Source organism: Pleurodeles waltl, chromosome 12 (genome assembly GCF_031143425.1).
Source record: "Pleurodeles waltl isolate 20211129_DDA chromosome 12, aPleWal1.hap1.20221129, whole genome shotgun sequence".
Lineage (NCBI taxonomy): Eukaryota > Metazoa > Chordata > Amphibia > Caudata > Salamandridae > Pleurodeles > Pleurodeles waltl.
Genome location: NC_090451.1, coordinates 130,506,251 through 130,526,150, shown reverse-complemented (window position 1 = coordinate 130,526,150; position 19,900 = coordinate 130,506,251). Strand labels below are relative to the sequence as shown.

General features: G+C 44.5%; 1 protein-coding gene and 1 long non-coding RNA gene across 3 annotated transcripts in view; one reads left to right on the top strand and one right to left on the bottom strand.

Annotated features, from left to right (window-relative positions):
• The window catches only part of LOC138267857 (hydroperoxide isomerase ALOXE3-like), a 211,166-nt gene that overhangs the window by 117,914 nt on the left and 73,352 nt on the right, over positions 1-19,900 (bottom strand). The gene's annotated exons all lie outside the window — the stretch shown is intronic.
• The window catches only part of LOC138267858 (uncharacterized), a 37,741-nt gene that overhangs the window by 2,181 nt on the left and 15,660 nt on the right, over positions 1-19,900 (top strand). Inside the window, exons 2-3 of the long non-coding RNA XR_011199884.1 lie at positions 8,608-8,727; positions 13,552-13,667. This is a non-coding gene — a long non-coding RNA (uncharacterized lncRNA). The remainder of the gene's footprint in view (positions 1-8,607; positions 8,728-13,551; positions 13,668-19,900) is intronic.

Below are 19,900 nucleotides of genomic sequence, written 5' to 3'. Positions count from 1 at the left end.
CAGGGTCCTGGCAAGGAGGGATCTGCCCTGTCTCCACCTCTATTTTGTACGCCATGTCCCGAGGGCAGCTCTGCGGTACTGGGTCCCAGGGCGGAGTCCCTTCCTTTTTAAAGGACCGCAGTGGCGCTTTATAAAAAGCCACCCCAAGGAGGCGGCCCAGGTCCGTATCAGGTGCGCACGTCACGGACATGGACACCTCAAGGCTGTTGGGGTCTACCTGCTATTTCCGGAGAATAACTTGTTCAGGGCAAATTCACTTCACAAAGATCGCACATTGTGTATATTTTGTCCCGTTTTACCACCCTTTCGTCGAACGCGCATCGAACCGATGCCTTTAGTGCATCAGTTAATTAAAACCGTGGCAATTCAAGGTCAAACACGATATACAAATTCTAAAAAAGAATATATAACATAACACAATACGTGGATAAAACAGATAAAATCTATAAAGGTCAGCACAGGCTCAAAGAAATTCCAACCGCACTATAAAATTGTTCTTAGCACCCTCCTAATAGCCACAACCATATGCAGGATTGATTCATTCTTTTACCAACATAGCCCGAGACCAGCCTCCTTGGAAAATGGTCCTTGCTCCGCTCTGAAAAGGGGATTAGCTTGCCTATAAATAGATCAATTTTTAATCTAGTTTTCACTGGTGGAATATATTAACTTTGTTTTGAACGTTCCTAGTAGAATAGGATAGAACGTCATAGGAAGAGACGTTAATGAGACTCCCATACACATTTCTTGAAGCATCTAGATGGCATGATTATATATGTGGACTTCCAAGATTTGGTGGAATGGCTCCGACTTTCCCCAATGCCAAGTCGCAGGTGGTGTTAAAACACCACCTTTCTTTAGGTCACTAATGGTGCAAAGACTTTTAATGACTGAAGAGCCATTTGCCAATTTTATTCTCACCCAAGTACCGAGGTAAAGAGCCTGAATAGCATGAACAGTGACATGCAAAATACACCAGCTCTGCAGTTTATGCAGTAATCGGTTTCTTTCCACCCCATTAAAAGTGGTACTACGATCCTCTAAGTAGGTTAACAGGAGATCATAACTAGAGGGGGCTGACTGATGCAAAGTAAAACCAATTTCAATTGTGGTGCGAGTTGGGTTGAAAGCCAGTGTTGGAACAGGAATGCCTGTGGTTACTAAAACAGATCTGTACCCCCGTCAAGACCGCCCAACAGCGAGTTAATCTGGTATTTTGACTTGATTTCGCCCAGCCATCACACTAGCCCAATGTGTGCACAGAGGCCTATACAGGTTTCTGACAATGGAAGATCAAAGGCTTGTCCTGGGATCTGGATGGGCATGCCAGGCTTCCATCACGAACAGAGGACTACTTTGTGTCATAGATGCAGCACACCAAGTGGTGAACATGTGCTGCAATTTGTGAATCCTTGCTATGATCAAACTGTCTACGAATGTGTGGCTTACTGACCCCCTCATGTAAAATTCCAGTGTTTATCTACTAACTTTGTGCTGGCAGTTTGTGAGTTTGTCAGGTATGTGTACTAATGTAGTGCAGATGTGATAGACTACACACCCAGAGCCTTACTAATACTAAAGCCAGTAGGATCCATTATGGATGCCTCTGGGTTAGGATGGCAGAAGATAAAGGGTGAGGACAACTTCCCCAGACCCAGGAAGTTTATTGCCTACATTTCTTTGGTTGCATGGTGGATATCCAGACACCGGAGTGAACAGCACAGAGACAGGGCTTCCTTTAGAAATTTATGAAGGTTTTTAAAGTAAGGGACTGCCAATTAATTCTTCTTGAGCACTGACATTTGGTACATTGTAGGTGTGCAGGGTAGCAATCCAGTGTGTTGCTCAATGGAGAAGTTTCTAGGTCAGGTCTGAAGCTTTGTCTCAGGTTTCTGCTGTAGAAAGGCGGATGACAGCTGGTTCCATAGAGCTTGCACTTCATTGTGTCCATAAGGTGAGTGCTTCAGCTTGGACACAGCCCCACGGCTACACGTTGTGAAAAGCATCACTTTATGAAAAGGTTGTTTACAGAGAACAGCTTCAGAATTACACTTGAAAGTAGAATGAACTCATTTTGGTTCAGAAGTTTGACAGTGGATCATCAAGCCATGTGGACGAATTGGTATGAAAGTAGGGTCCAAACCACCACACTGTTCCAGTCCCAAGCTCTTTTACTGGCCAAGTAAGGTAGTGCTCTGCAAAGTACTCTAAAAGCTACAATGTAACCAGTGTGGGTGTCTGACACTCCTTTTGCTAGAGGCATTGGGGCTAAACCTTAAGATTACATTTTCTGCTAGAGGAGCTGCCTGGTGCCTAGATGTCCCTTTACCTGCTAAGAAAGGGAAGGCGTGTGCCTGGTCCTGCAGGAGGAGGGGCTGTCAGAGAATAAACAGCTTGTTCCCAGGGTGTGAAGCACACTAAAAAAGCAGACCATTTCCAAAAGCAAAGCTTCGAGCAACCCACACTATGTGGAGTCTCTGGTTCCCTCTTTGTGGATCCTACACTCTTGCTGCCCCAAAAGGCTGCACCAAATCAAGCATAGCCAGTCACCACAGGCGGCGAACTAGTTCCGTCACCGATGACGTTAGCAGATCAATAGGACACCTCCACTGTGAGCCTGATCTGCCTGGGAGGCTACAACTCCTGCAGCACCTGTGCAGTGACCCCAGCCCAGCTGTGCTGCTTTCATCCTACAACTTCTGAACTAAAGAGGTTATTGTCAAGACAGAACCTGCATGCTGCCACAAAGTGATAATCTGTACCTTTGCCTACTTCATACATCAGATACTGAGGACTGTAATTCCTAGGGTTACCTGGGTGGGGGGTGGGGGGGGTAGATACTAAAATAGGAGTGTAGTGCTTTCTATAGGACAATTGGGGAGTACAACCATGTGTTCACTTACAATAAAGTAAATTGTATAGTATTTAGTTCTGTTTGATGAAAGTACTGCTTTTTCTAAAAGGCACACAGTCCTGGTATCTGGGGGGAGGCAGTAAATGGCTGGGGGTCAGGTGCTCCAAGTCATTTATGGTGAGGAGTATTTGATTTCTCTTTTTTTACATCCACATGCAGACAGCCAACACTCGTTTTTGTTTCAAAGGACTTAAAATAGTTTTGTCAAATAATTTTTTAGGCACTACATAATCCACACTCCTCTCCCATCTTTCTGCTCCTTAAGCACCTTACTGCCATGCTCCTCATGTAATGTATTTTAACCAGCGTGGTTCTTGGGAAATCTGAAGCTCACCCCCCCCCCCGCTAATCTTACTGACCAAGCAACGCCCCTGTCAAGATCAGTCCCAAAAAACGGCATTCAAGTTGGCCAGAGAAGAACAAGATTTTGGTAGCTGATCTTACATTCAGTCTTTTGGATTCAAATTCCAGCCATAAGTAATAATTTAGGGTAGAAAGGCAACATTTTGGGAACTTCTGCTTGGCGTCTTAGTGGTTGTTTTACCATGCCAAATTCAAGTCTGATATGTGCTTGTGGTGTGCAAAAGAAAATACTTAAGTCTATTACTAGAGGATAAATCAGATATTTTTGAATCCTAGTAGTGCTTCCGTTTGAGTACAGAGGAAGTTTGCTTTCTATAACTTAAGTTGGGCTCTAGCACCAATTCTTCAGTAGGGCCTTAAAAGCATATCCCAAGGAGTGTTCTTTGGCTCATATGGATGAGATGAGCGATAACGCAGCCACTACAATCAAATGTCAAGATATTTAAAGCTGGGTGCCTTCTCAGTTAAAGAAACAAATGAAGTATCAGCGTCTTGACAGTTTCTGCCAGAAATCCCCACTTTAGTGTTTTTCTAAGTTGACCTCCGTTTTGTTACTCTTCGTGTAAGAGGCTAGTGAGGTTATGAGTCTCTGTAGAAAAATAAAATAAAAAAATATATATATATGTATGCCGGAGGTGCTTTTAAGCCTGCTGGAAATGCATGTATATTCTCGCATTCAGGGCACTTATTCTCCAAGGATCACAGAGCCTCAACACTTTAATGTGGTCTTTAAAGATCTTAGCAACTTCAGGTTTATTCTGGTTTTTTTTTTTAACCCATAACAGTGGTATCCAAAACTGGATCCTGGAGAAAATTTAAATCCCCGCCAATAATGATTTTGCCTGAAAGCTGCAAAAGACTGAAATAGTTCCACATGAGGCCCGATCATCTGTCAGAGGCGCATAAAAACTGACAAAAAATAAATCACTTTAGCGATTAGGCAGTGTACCAAGCACCATCGCCCTTCATGGTCACACACCAAAAAAAAAAAAAAAAAAAAAAAAAAAAAAGGGCCCGAGCGCCAAGATTCTTAGCCAGAAAGACCACTACAACTCTGGGCGACTGGAGCTGCGGCAACAACCATAAAAGCAGAGTTTTTAAACATATTGAAGCACGCTACTTTAGCAGGAATTAGTTTCTTGTAACAAGATGACAAAAGGATTAAGAGCATTTACCCTCTCCTCAATTACAGACCTTTTTCTCAGATTATGTAACCCATTAACATTCCAGGAAACTATTTTTAGTGAGGAATTTAACCTTACCATTGAATTCTTAGAAAGAATTGCCTATATATTAAGTAATCAGAAATCAGAGCGCGTAAACCTTGGCCTGTATCGAATGGTGTCATCCGGAGTATAAAGTTAATCATTCCACATAGCGCATAGCTATATTTTAGTATGGTAAAGGGTCTTGTACCCCTTACCCCGACATCCACCTACACCCCTATCCCACCCCTTGGGTGGCCAACACCTGGGGCCCTCCGGAGCCACCCCCACCAACCCCCATGTTCCCTAGTCTGGTCCCTTGGCATGGCGCCATAAATTGCAAAGGGGGACTGGAATGTAAATGTCCTAATAATGTGCTATTAGCTACAACAGACCCTTCCAAAGAAACTCAACCTTCCATTCTCATTTTAAGTCCCCCCCCACCCCCCCCAACCTCCCGCTCCCCTTTGTCCTGAACCATCAGAGTTCTGAACTGAGTGCAAAAGAGCAAAAGAGTCTTAGCGGCATCCACTGTGTGGACCAAGTTAGTGACCCAAAAAAATATAAAAATAAATAATAATTTAGATTGTTGGACTAGTCCTGCTGGCAATCTGGTGAGTTATTCTTAATTGCTTGCTGTAGAATACGTTCCTAGTTGCCAAAGTCGCCAAAATTGACGAGTACAGTTTCAGGATATTTTACGTTGGGTGGCTGTACTGCTGGGACCCAATGGGCCCGCATAATAGTGAAATCTAAATGTTTATCCTTTGGTTCTGAGAGACCATGATTTAAAACAAGGTCAGTAATGAAATCTTTAACAGTCTGCGCATTTTTGAGACTTTCAGGGATCCAGTGAACCTCAGATTAGACCTGGGTGAACAGTTCTCAGCGTCATCTAGCAGAATCTGCAGGTCCAACAGATCTGCTTGACATTTTGCCACTGCGAAAGCCAAAAAAAAAAAAAAAAAAAAAGCGTGAATATTCCAGATCCGAGACTTTTTGCCCTCACCTCTTTAATACGTGAGCTAAGTTGCTGTATATCACCAAAAATTTGACTTAATTGCTATTCCGTTTTCTGACTTGATTCTTCTTGCATAATTTTCCGAGTTCTTAGTTCAGATAGAATTTGAAGGAGCAAGTTTTCTGAAGGAGTGCCAGAAGCTACCTTTTCTCCATATTCCTGAGATGGATGCCGAACTTTTCAGTTCCGCTGATCTTTGGCGATCTGAGGAAGCCCATTTATGATGGCGTGCACAGTGGGCCGTTACATTCTTCCCCAAGACATGCAGTGTATCATGAAGTGGATTAGAAGAGCGACTGTCCACTTGAGGGGCGGAGATAATGTTATTGGTTAACGCAGGGATTACATCTTTTGCCCCCTCCCCACTCCTCCAGTAAACAGTGGATACAGCAGCTTGAATGCAGAGCCTGTGTCCTGAATCTTACTGCAGTTACTCAGTTCACAGTAGGCATTGACTGATTCTGAAGTGAGCCCAGTTTATTGGCTGATTTCAGATTTGAGTCTGAGTCTTGGACTAGGTCCGGTTCTCTCGTCACCTCAGCAAAAAAAAAAAAAAAAAAAAAAAAAAAAACACAACACTAGTGAAGGTGCAGATCGGCCGTGTTAATAATCGAACATGGGGATTTGTGAGGCTGGGTAATGCCGAGAGATGAATCAGTTAGCCAGGAGGAAGCACTTGGTGGAGAGTCTACATTTCTGAGGTTAGAGGGAGTAAGGTGCTTTGTTTTCACACAACTTGCCACCTTGACATTCTTTGACGCAGGGCACCCTTTCTCCCCTGAAAAGGAAGCTGGGACCAATGCATTGTTCTTTTCCTCCCCCTCCTACAAAGATAGCTCTGGCTCTGCCTGAGAAGTACTTGACGCGTACCAAATCCCACCAGCGACTGTGACCAGTACTCATACGTTATTTGCTAAAAAATACTAAACCGATCACCCTCTCATAGATAATTCCCAATTCACTGCAAGTGCCATCTGCTCACACAAGGAAGTGATTACGTTTCTGAAAGAGGAAAGGGGACGCGCGGCTCCCGGGCATATAGAAATTAGCTTGTGCTGCAGAAAAACACCGGGCTGGGTTTGTGTTGGCTATTCAGAATCCACAAATGTTTCCCCCCCGAGCTCTTCATGCTTTCACTGTGTTCAAACTGCATCCCCAGCCTTTCAGTAAGTCTTTTCCGGTCACTGTTTCACTCTAGTGCTCAAAAGGTGCTTTCTACAGCACAGGGTGTCAAACCTATATAGCTCTGAAAGAAATCCCAAGACTGCTTGAGCGTGCTTCCCAAACAAAAAAAAAACACAAGTCTTACGATCTGATAAAAAGATCAGTTCACAAAAAGCCCAGTTATATATTCTCATAATATGAAACCAGTGACATACCGTGCAACAAGTATTTCATTTTCTGGTAGAGCTCAGTGGGAGGTGAGATGAATCTGACCTCCTCCCATGGAGGCCGGGCAGGATCGAACACCTGAAATCTTCTTTGGTGACAACTCCTTTTCAAATAAGTTAGGCGTTCTGAGAAAATTCAGACCATTTCCGAGGTCGGACCCATCTTATGGCAGGCCGAAAGAGGCTGCCTCCCCCTCAGCAACCTCGGCTTGGCGATGTTCTCCGTGGTCAGGAGAAAATGCCGCCGCATAGCATGTCCGTACTACAAGCGTCCATCCTCTGCATTGATGGCGAGCCGCGGAGCATGTCAGGAACTCCTACGTGGCTGAGTCTTTTCAATACTTTGAAGTGCTTGTACATTTTTGTAGTTGAAACATTTAGATCAACAGGGTCCACTGGCGATAATATTCAATACATCGCAACAGACCTGAGTGAAGGGGGGGGTGGATCTAAGTTTCCAGTTCAACATGGCTATAAATGTCCAGAAGTATTTTCTTGCACATAGCAAGCAAAGTTTCCCCATTGCAAGAATGTGGGCTATTACTTGAAGGGTGAGAGTCCGACTCAGAGCTCCAGGGTGTCATTACAAAGATCCCCAAGTACCACTCCCATCAAGCTAGTGGTATATATTCTCCATTCAGCATAAGCACCATTCCTTTTAGACCCCACTAGTAATCAGTCTCATGAATTTCACTCTGAATTAAAGTCAATAGTGTTCCAAGTGCTGACAAGCAAGTTTTCCCTGGTGCCGAATGGCCTGAAATCAGTCTTCTCTGCAGCAGCAGCAGAGCGACTGGAGTCTGAAGTAACCCCCCCCCCCCCCCCCCCCCATGGGAGCTGAATCTGCAGTGACTGTCTCTTAAGCCCATCACACGAGATCAGGTGGGCTGTGATCATCGGTCTGATTTCACATGTTCTGCAGCAGCCAGTAGGGCTCTTGATGCTCTTCCCAAGGGTAGGGGTGCGATGGTCCCCAGATATGGCTCAGGCCTGCTAGGGTCACCACAGCAACCTCTCTTCAAATCACCATCTGTGACCAGGTCACACTTGCTTTGTCCAAGTCACCTCCTCTTGCACATGGTGTCATTGTCTCCCCACCTCACATGGGCTCAGACGCCATCAGCATAGCACTCTTCACGGCGACTCCACCTGGCATATGTGGTCACAGACTTCCTGCACAAGGGTGATGACATTCAGTGCAGAAACAATCACAGGTGACTTCAGTGGCTGTTCTTTGGCATACATGTCGTTGACTTTCTCTGCACAATGGCAACAATTTGATCAGTGCAGCAGCTGTATCCTCACACCTCTTTAAAGAGAATCACTCAACAGGATTCTCCACTGCACCTTGCTCCCTCCAATGCTCTCCTCTTCCTCACAGGGAACACTGGTCTTGGAAAGCAGGCAGGGTCTGGTGCTCCAGGATCTAGAGCAGTTGATCTTGGATTCCCAGGGTGATGTCCCCACACTCAGCCAGAAGACTAAGGCCTTGCGCCCCCCCCCCCCCCCCAACCCAAACCCCCGTCCTGGTCCCATGCAGAAGTCTTGCAGAGCGTCTCCTCACACAGCTAGACTAACTGCTGATAATTTGTGGCATCTCAAGCTCCCCTTATTATAATCAATTATCTGACATCATATATGATTTAGAATCTAATTCTTTGAAGTTTATGTTAGGTGCCTGCTTCCTTTAAGTGCAAACTTCTCTGCTTTCAGGAGGAACAGAGAAGTCTGTCACAGCAGGAGTGACTCCAAATCTGAAACCCCACAAAACCATCCATGGAAGCAACTGGAGGTTCACATCTGGCCGTCAGTCACAGTGATGTGTACCAGAAGGTTAGTCTAGGGCCTCAGCCCTGCTCCTTACTTCTCTCAGCCTCCTTTCCTTCTAGAAATGTGTACAGGCCCCATCACGGGCACCTTTCTCTGACTCAAAGAGCACCATTTAACATGTACATAAGAGCCTGGCTCTCCTTTACTCCAGTGCGTCCCACCCCACTTACAGGAAATCAGCAATACACAAATCTGCCTCTGGTGTTGTAGGGGAGAAATCTACCTCTTCTGCTCATTTTGCACCATTCAGCCCTTGGTCTCCCAAAATTGAACTCAATGTCCATGTATTGTACTATTGACAAGCACACATGCACCCAGCACATGCATATAGCAACATACATACACTGCATAGAACTATATTATTTATGCATGGCACCATTCAGGCACACAGGTTCTCCCAGCAGATGAATATATTATACATGCACAGCACTGTTAGACCTGCATTGCTGTTCACAGGGACCAATACACAAACGAATACTACTACAAACACTGGGCAGCACTACATACTGTACCAAAATAAGCCAAGGGTAAGTTAAGCACATAGCAGCTGAAGTGTAAAAGAGTGCGCCTGTAGGCCTCACTCCATTGACTGGTTAAAAAAAAAAAAAAAAAACCTGCTGCCTTCAACTGATCACGACACTATGCTGCCACCACAGCACTCATGTTGCTTAACTCCTACTTAAAAAAAAAAAAAAATCAGCTTTCACCACAGTGTAGCATTTTGGGCACCACTCCTGGTCTAAAAAGACCACAACCTGTGAAACAGGCCTATATCATGGTGTGCACACACATGATCAGTGTTCTGCCATAAAAAATAAGCATTAGGGGTCCAGACATTACAGCATGGGCACACGTCCGCCACCATGCAAGGGACATTCTGTCCCAACACACTAAATTAGAGGAAAACCAAACTAAAATTAGGAAGTGTAGTGGGAGAGATACAGAAGCTGTGTAGGTTAGATGGAATGAGGGAAGAAACATTGGAGTTAAAAGGCAAGTGGGGGTCAGGTAGAGCAGGAAGGCAAGCCAGAGAGGGAAGCCACAGGGAAAGAGCATACAGGATGGATAGAAAAGGGAGCTGTGGTGAGAAGAAGAAACTAAATATTTAACAACCAAGTGTCTGGGAGAGGGTTGCATAAAACAATGGTTTGGTGAATGCAATTGAGAGGGGGAGGAGTGCAGAACTCTGGGGACAGCAACATGCCTGTGCGGTCACAAAAGCATTTGTAAAAGGCTGAAATGCAAATGAATTGATCTGAATACCAACGATGAGACAGGGGGGGGGGGGGGGGGTCACAGAGACAGAAAACATTAGCAGATAGCAAGAAACAAACCATCTCAGACTAGATTTAATAAAAAGCACTATAAAGTGCAGAAGATTGCGAGCTTTAAGGACTGCTTATGCTCTTAAAACATTAATCTTCAAGAGTTAAATACTTCTGGAAGCACCCTAAAAGCAAAAAACGTACACAAAATCCGATTACCAAAAACCAGCCTTAAAATGCTGAGAAGGAACAGAATGTTGCAGAAAAGCATCTGGATGTGAGAAGGACTAACTCCCCCCCACCACCACCACCACCGATCGTGCACCATTTGCTGGACTCTTTGTGCTGGCTGCAGAAATGTGCACTTTATCCCTGCTAACCAGTGATAAAGAGCCTATGTTCTCATTTCAGGAGCCTGAAGGTTGTGCATCCTAGGCCAGATTAATTGCCCTGTTAAAATCCATTTACTTAAGTTACATTAAATTTGACTTGAGAATCAAGTGGAGAGTAATGCAGCGATTCCTTTGATAATCTTAAGTATAAACTAGGAGTTGGTGGAGTTAAATTCCATGAACTTCATTAAAGCGCTGCAGAATTCCACAGAATTTTTCAGAGGGGTAGAAAAAAAAAAAAAAAAAAAAAAAAAAAAAAAAAAAAATTCATGAGTGCTGCAGTGGCAGTAAGCCTAAAAACTTTTTTTCTTTCCTCTTCAAACTGCCCTTTTGGACTCATTTTGGTTCCCCCCCAAATTTTGACATGTTTTTGGCTCTTTCCTGTCACAGGCACTTGGCCCACCTACACAAGTGAGGTACCACTTATCTGGAGACTAAGGGGGAAACTTTGTGTTGTAGGAAATTTGTGCTGGTGCGGTGATCCAACACAAATGTGGGGAAAATGTGATTTATATATTTTTAGCTAAATTTGACGTTTGCTGAGGATTCTGGGTAAGAAAACACTGGGGGATCCATGCAAGTCACACATCCCTGGATTCCCTTGGGTGCCTAGAAATGGCTGCTGAGCCCAGGACCAAAAAAATGCAGGTGCCCCCCTCCTGTGCAAAAACAGGTATTTTTGTATTTGATCAAATTGATGTGTTCACGTAGTGTTTTGGGGCATTTCCTTTCGCGGGCCTACCCACACAAGTGAGGTAATAAAAAATAAAATCTGGAGTTGTGGGGGAATGCTTGGTAGAAGAAAGTTTGTAGTCCCACTCAGATTCCAGAAGTTTGCCGAACCAAAATGTGCAGAAAGTTCTTTTTTGCCTAATTGAGGTTTGCTGAGGATTCTGGGTAACAGAACCTGGTGCGACTGCCACAAGTTACCCCATCCTGGGTCCCCTAGGTGTCTAGTTTTCATGAAGTGTCCAGGTTTGCTAGGTATACCGAGGTGCCGGATGAGCTAGAGGCCAAAATCCACATCTAGGTACTTTGTAAAAAAACACAGCAGCACACACCACAAAACAAGTCAGTTTTTATAAAAAAAAGTTGGTGTCCATGTTGCATTTTTGGGTAGTTACTGTCGTGGGCACTAGGCCTACCAACACAAGTGGGGTACCATTTTTAATCGGGAGACTTGGGGGGAATGCTGGGTGAAAGAAAGTTTGTAGCGCCTCTCCGATTCCAGAATTTTCCACCACTGAAATTTGAGGAAAGTTTTTTTTTTTTGTGAATTGTGAGGTTTGCAAAGTATTCGGAGTAACAGAACCTGGTGAGAGCCCCACAAGTAACCCCATCCTGGATTCCCCTAGGTGTCTAATTTAAAAAAATTTACAGCTATTATAGGTTTCCCTAGGTGTCGGCTGCGCTATAGGCCGCAATCCACAGTGAGCAATTTCCAAAAAAACATATCAGATTTCAATGTAAAAATGGGATACGTCCATTTTGCATTTCCTCTCGCAGGCACTAGGCCTACCCACACAAGTGAGGTACTTTTTTTTTTTAAATATAAAATCAGGAGACTTGGAGCACAGAAGTGTTATCGCCCCTTGCTGTGTTTCTGTACATTTTTTCCTTACAAATGTAAGTGTGTAATAAAGAAGTCTATTTGAGAAATGCCCTGTATTCACATGCTAGTATGGGTACCCTGGAATTCAGAGATGTGCAAATAACCACTGCTTCTCAACACCTGATCTTCTACCCATTTTGGAAATACAAAAGGTTTACTTGACACATTTTTCACTATTTATATTTCACCAAATGAATTGCTGTATACCCAATATACAATGAAAACCAATTGCAAGGTGCAGCTCATTTATTGACTCTAGGTACCTAGGGTTCTTGATTAACCTAAAAGCCCTCTATATCGCCACAACCAGAAGAGTCCAGCAGATGTAGAGGTATATTGCTTTAAAAAAAAATCTGCCATAGCTAGGAAAAATTAAAGAAAACGTGGACAGAAATGTCTTTTTCCTCCTCAATTTCAATATTTATTTTAGCTGCTACTTTCTGTAGTAAAACCTTGCAGGGTCTACACAAAAGACCCCTACACAAAAGACCCCTAGCTGAACTCAGAATTGTGCCTACTTTTCAGAAATGTGTAGCCGTCTGGGATCCAGCATGGGTTTATACTCATTTCTATCACTAACTAGGAGGAGGCTGAAAGCACAATAAATAGTAAAAATAGGGTAGTTCCCATTAAAATGGCAAAATTGTGTTGATTTTTTTTTTTTTTTATTCAAGTCTGCCTGTTTCTGAAAGCAAGGAAGATGATAATTTTAGCACCACAAGCTTTGTTGATGTCATTTTCAGAGGGGGGGGGGGGCAGGGGGTAAACACCCTGTTTTATTCTGCAGAATTTTCCTTTAAAAAAAAGGAAATAAACATTTTAGCAGTATTTTGGCTAATTTCTTGGTCCACTGTAGGGAAACTCAAACTCTGGGTCCTCTAGAATTCCTAGGATGTTAGGGAAAAAAAAAAAAAAAAAAAAAAAAAAAAAGCAGACAAATTTGGCATGGATAACTTGTGGACAAAAAGTTGAGGGCCTAAGCGCAAACTACCCCAAATAGCCAAATTAAAGACTCTGCACCCGAGGGGAAAAGACCTGGCAGCGAAGGGTTTAAAGGAAGCTTTTGTTTCACTGCAGGCTAATGCACACTGACAAAGTGAAAGAAGGGAGCACCAAGAATGCATCACTAATTTAGAATTATATTAATTAACTTCCTAATTGTAAACATTAGTACAGAGATGTACTACTGACCAGTGTTCCAAAACTAAAGAAACAAGCATTTGCAATGCAATGGGTCTCGCGTTTGCGAGAATTAGAGCTATTAGTGTTATAAAATCCTAACTGGACTTTTCTTGCCACAAATTGAAAATGAATGTGGCAGAGCGCCACGGCCACCATGAGCGCGAAGGAGAGACACAAGGAAAAAAGTTTGCTTGTAGTCAAACGTATCGGCACACGTGCAATTATACCTGTAACAGGGCCCATGGCCAAGGCAGTAACAGAAGTGTCAAGGAGGGACAAACATAATGCATTTACCAATGATAAAGGATTTTTCAAAGGTGAGTGTGTTTAAATGATACCCACTTGTTTTATATCTTCCTATTGTCATTTTATTCAGGGGCCTGCTGCCAGGAAAGGGTGTTTGCCTGGTGATCAACCTCGCTGCTGCAGGGATGCAGCCTTGTGTAGAACGCAGCCTCAACAACGCAGCCTCAGAAGGGACCAAGGCAGCTGGTGAGTGGAAGCCTCAAGTGTGGGGGGGGTGATTAGTCTTCCATTTGGCAGGGGGTTTATAATAAGGGGCCTAGTGTCTCTTCAAAGAAGGAACAAGAGGGTCAAGGTAAAAAAAATAAAATAAAAAAAAAAAAGTGCTCATTGTTTAATTCCGCCAGTGGAGCAGCAGAGTTAATTTAGTAATTCTGTGTTACATCAGTATTCTGCCCACTCCCAGTATAAACTTCAGTAGTTCCATTCAGAAGGTACCACTTCTGAGTGGTCGGCATGCAACCCTTTAGTTGCCAATGGGGCTACTAGCCTTTCTACAGTAAAATGTAACTCTAGGTGCAGGGCCAAAGGGCTGAGGTTTTCAATTTGATGTGGCACTGCACAGCAGTTGCCAGCTTCTGGGCAAAGCTACAACAGACCCACATTGAAATGCTTTGGTTCACCATCCTGAGAACTCCACTCATAACCTTACTGGAAGACGGAGTGAGGAAATTAAAACCATTGTGCTAAAGCTTGTGAAACGGAGTGGCTATACAGTGGGACCGTGACCCAAATTAAAGACTATAGAAGGGATATTACACACTAACGAAAAATATCCCAGAACAGTATTTAAATAAAGCACAGGAAATAGTTAAAAAACAAATCCAAAACCAATTTATAAAAATATAATCTCTTTAAAATGACACAAACGAATAAAAATCGGATAAGGGGAACCAGAGATATGAATTTTTAAAATAATTGTTTTTGTAGCACCTAGGAACAAAAAGCGCCAATCGAGTCATCTGGTTGCACCTCAACCGGGCAAAGTCAAAGTTTAAGGCCAAACGCGATTGAGCCCTGCTCTGCTACAACTCGCGGGAGGCCTCGGTCAAAAGTTTACCTTCAGACTTAGTCTCTTTTTCACAGATTTTCTTCAGCGGTACGACCCTGCAAATCAGACCTGGTCGCGGTTGAGCAAGCCTGCTAGAGTTGCTGCGGCAGGTCGGTCCCTCTATGGAGCTTTTTTCCAAACGTTCTCCAAACGTCTGGGGCTTCTCCCAGATGTTCAAGGTTCTTTTGGGGTCCACAGCTCACCCCAAGGGTCCAGAAGCTGAGATGATCCTTGGGGTGTGGACTACAACTCCCAGAATGCACCTGGCACAAACTCCTTTTTGGCCACTGGACAGTGGTCAGCTGGTCGCTTTCTTCAGGAGTTGTTGCAGGGGGCTCTGGTTAGCAATTTTTCACCTGTAGCAAACGGAGTCCCTCCTTGAACCAGTTGAAGCCAGGCAAAGTCCTTCTTGTGGTGAAGCCCAAGTGTGCAGCCCTTCTGAGTGAAGGTTCCAGGTGCAGGCCAGGGGTCCAGCAGGGCAGTCCTTATTTAGTTCTTCCTGGTAGGGATGTGGTAGTGAACTGAGGTGTGGGTGCACGTCTTCCAGTTTTATCCTTGCTCCTGGGTGAAAAACAGGGGGGGGGGGGGGGGGGGTGTCCTGATTCTCCAATCAGGTGCAGGGTCCTTCCCCCTGTGATGACATCTTCCTGGGAAGTGTGGCAAAAATCAATCCCAGGAGGCAACATTCTTCAAAAATCCATCATGGCTGAATCTGATTTTTAGAATTTACATCTGGCTGAGCCCACCCACTGGTGTGGCTAAAAATCTTACACACCCCTCTCCTAATCTAATCAAGGGGGCACTTAATTGTCTGGGGTTTCAAAATGTTGGGGGTGTTGCTGGGTTGCTTCAAAGGTCCTTCTCTGCCTTTGAAGACCAGTTTGGCAGCCCTCCCCCTTCCTGACTCACCAATTGATGAGGGGAAATTTCCTCTCACAGGCACATCTTTGTGTGAAGCCAGGCCACTTCACACTTAAGGCAGCCTGGCCAGGCTGGCCAATCAGCACAGCAGCAAAAACATTGCAGGGCTGAAATTGGCAACTTTTTAGGTAAAGTTTAAAACTCTTTACCTGAACAAGTTATATTAAATCCAGCAACTTGAAGTTGTGGGATTTATTATAACAATTAATATGATGCCAAACTCTTGGTATCTGTCATTTAAGGGGACTTTTAAAAGTAAAATAAAGTCTCCCCATTCTAGTCTATGAAGGCCATTCACTACAATGAGGGGAAAAATGTATTTGGCTGTTTTTACCTCACCAGGGATTATAAAGCTATTTTATAAGGTCCCTGCTTATAGTTACATGGCACCCAGCCCTAGGGGCACATAGGGCACACTTTAGGGGTGACAAACTACCTCATTCTTACATAAGACTTTGGAACTACTTTTAATTCCAAAGACAAATTTGCATACAACTTTAATTTAAAAGCAGCCAGCAAGGGAGGCCTGCCTTTAAAATGACACTGGGCACCTCAGCAGTACACCTATAGGTGCACTACCTATGCTGTGGTCCCTAAACCTACATGTCCTACCATATACTAGGGACTTGTAGGTAGGTTGACTTAGCCAATTATAATTAGCCTAATTTGTATACTGATCTGCACAGGGCACAGGCCCTGGGACTGGTTAGCAATACCCAGGGCACCAGAGTCAGGAAAACACCAGCAAACAGTGGAAAATGGGGGCAAAAAGTTAAGGGGCCTCTGCAACCAGCCCTGTTTTCTCACATAGTCACTGAGCCCGATTGGCCTGTGAAACCACAACTGCTGGAGGATCTTGCGGAGGCCCCACACTAGCTGTGCTGCCTTTATCCCACAATTTTGGCAACACAGACAATGCTGCAAAAATTGAAGACAAGGGCTTAGCCACCTTACCACCTGATCTTTAAGAACTGGTGCGCAGGCATAGTGAGGCACAACAGAAACCAGAGAAAAAGGTCTGCAATACGCTCCTAAGAAGTTGAGCATGGAGACTGGAGACCACCTTCCCAAGATTAGACAAAGGTACGAAGAACTGACGGAGTTGTGCTCCATGTCTCATTGTGCAAACTGATCTGCATTTTAGCCCAGTTATGCCACTGCCAACCAGTACGGGGGCACTGTAGTTCCTAGTGTTAGGAATTAAGGGAGCAGATACTGGTGCTTGAGCAGACGGTCTGCGTTTAGCTACAGACAGGAGTCGGGGAGGTTAGGGTCAGGGCACAAGTCCAAAGTAAAAATGAAAAAAAAAAAATGGAAAAAAAAAAAAATGAAAAAAAAAAAAAAAAAAAAAGAAGAAGAAGGACTAACCAAGTTACGGAGAACACAAAAATAATGCTGCTTAACATCACAGAATTGGCATGACCTCACAGGAAGCGACATCACAAGAAATTCAATCAGATCTTACCACATGTTTGCAAGCTTATCGTTTATCATGAGTACATTACAAGATCTAATGAGATTTTGCTTCACGTTTGTGACAAAAATAAAAAATAAAAAAGAAACCACCACCAACTCTGATGCAAAATGTGGGCCTCAAATTATTTATTTTTAAAAACCTGACAAATTGGCAACAAGGCGAAACATGGAATTGGTTGCAAAGTCTCCATTTTAAAGTCTTCTGGGGTTAAAAGAAATGAAATAGGGGTAAATTAGTATTTGTGTAAATTTTGGGATAGAACACCACACCTGACATTCTTACAGTACATTCATCTCTTACATACAGGGATTGACTATATCACTTCACAAATACTTGAACCATGCCTTCTGTTTTAAAGTTGTGTGCCTTTATTTTCCCTTCCTTACATTTGGCTGCTGGCTGGGAGATTCCATTGCTCCCAGCCAGGATAGTGGAACAAAAAGGAGGCCTTGTGTCCTTGAATTCAGCTTTTTTTAACGGGCCAAGCTGGACTTGGATAAGGCCCTTTGCCCTCTGTCTGCTTTGTTAGGGGCTGCAAAGTGCCATGTGCAGGTACTGATGAATGTGTCCTGGTGTCTGACATTACAATGGGACAAGTTCAGCATTTTAGTGGGGCCCACTTCTTGCATGGTGGACGGGGTAAAACATGTGAAAATAGTGGGTGGATGCCCTCTACCTGCAATACACCCTCTCTTCTCTTCCCCCCCCCCCCCCCCCCCCCCCACAACCACACTCGACTTGTGCTTTAATACGGTCTCCTTTACCTACCTACTTAACTGGCATGTCAGCCCCTCCTCTGCTGTGTACAAGGAGCAGTCACCAGGCGGAAAAACAAAAGATGAAGGCACGTGCATATGTGTGGTCTTAGGCTATAGCAGATGCAAGGGAAATGCATTACTGTTTGATGAGTGAATAACCTTCAAGCGTCAAAAAAGCTAGCCAGACAATCTCCATGAAGTTAAGAGGTAATTACTGAAGATAAGGTGATATGTGCTGGTACAGAAACTAGCATTGGTCAAAATACCTCTACCAATGAGAGCAGAGAATAGGGGCCCTCAACACGGACTGTGCTGAACACACTAAAGTGTGCTGGTAATTAAAGTAGACAAGCTCCAGGTTCGGACTGGTGAGGAAGGCACTCGGGCCATGGTCCGGTGTCCCAGTTGCAGCGGTCAGCCACTTTTTTGTGCAGCACAGTGGCCGATTTGAGGCACTGTAGGAGGCTGGACTGGCTTGTAGTGAGTACCAAGGGTTACTTGCACCTTGCACCAGGCCCAGTTATCCCTTATTAGTGTAGAGGGGTGTCTAGCAGCATAGGCTGATAGAAAAGGTAGCTTAGCAGAGCAGCTTAGGCTGAACTAGGAGACGAGTGAAGCTCCTACAGTACCACTAGTGCCATATGCACAATATCATAAGAAAACACAATACACAGATATTGTAAAAATAAAGGTACTTTATTTTTATGACAATATGCCAAAAGTATCTGTGAGTACCCTCAGTATGAGGATAGCAAATATACACAAGATATATGTACACAATACCAAAATATGCAGTAATAGTATTAGAACACAGTGCAAACAATGTATAGTTACAATAGGATGCAATGGATACACATAGGGATAGGGGCAACACAAACCATATACTCCAAAAGTGGAATGCAAATCACGAATGGACCCCAAACCTATGTGACCTTGTAGAGGGTCGCTGGGACTATTAGAAAATAGTAAGGGTTCGAAAAATAGCCCACCCCAAGACCCTGAAAAGTGAGTGCAAAGTGCACTAAAGTTCCCCAAAGGACATAGAAGTCGTGATAGGGGAATTCTGCAGGAAAGACACAAATCAGCAATGCAACAACAATGGATTTCCAGTCGAGGGTACCTGTGGAACAAGGGGACCAAGTCCAAAAGTCACAAGCAAGTCAGAGATGGGCAGATGCCGAGGAAATGCCAGCTGTGGGTGCAAAGAAGCTGCTACTGGACAGTAGAAGCTGGAGATTCTGCAGGAACAACAAGGGCTAGGAACTTCCCCTTTGGAGGACGGATCCCCCACGCCGTGGAGAGTTGTGCAGAAGTGTTTTCCTGAAGAAAGACCACCAACAAGCCTTGCTAGCTGCAAATCATGCAGTTACGGTTTTTGGGTGCTGCTGTGGCCCAGGAGGGACCAGGATGTCGCCAATTGCATCTTGGAACAGAGGGGGGCATCGAGCAAGACAAGGAGCCCTCTCAGCAGCAGGCAGCACTCACAGAAGTGCCAGAAACAGACACTACAAGGATGCGTGAAACGGTGCTCACCCGAAGTCACACAAAGGAGTCCCACGTCGCCGGAGGACAACTTAGGAGGTCGTGCAATGCAGGTTAGAGTGCCGTGGACCCTGGCTGGACTGTGAACAAAGGATTTCCGCCGGAAGTGCACGGAGGGCGGAGTAGCTGCAAAAGTCGCGGTTCCCAGCAATGCAGTCTGGCGTGGGGATGCAAGGACTTACCTCCACCAAACTTGGACTGAAGAGTCACTGGACTGTGGGAGTCACTTAGACAGAGTTGCTGGATTCAGGGGACCTCGCTCGTCGTGCTGAGAGGAGACCCAAGGTAGCGGTGAAACAGTTCTTTGGTGCCTGCGGTTGCAGGGGGACGATTCCGTCGACCCACGGGAGATTTCTTCGGAGCTTCTAGTGCAGAGGAGGCAGACTACCCCCACAGCATGCACCACCAGGAAAACAGTCGAGAAGGTGGCAGGATCAGCGTTACAGAGTTGCAGTAGTAGTCTTCACTACTTTGTTGCAGTTTTTCAGGCTTCCAGCGCGGTCAGCAGTCGATTCCTTGGCAGAAGGTGAAGAGAGATGCAGAGGAACTCTGATGAGCTCTTGCATTCGTTATCTAAGGAATCCCAAGAGACAGAGACCCTAAATAGCCAGAAAAAGAGGGTTTGGCTACCTAGGAGAGTGGATAGGCTAGCAACACCTGAAGGAGCCTATCA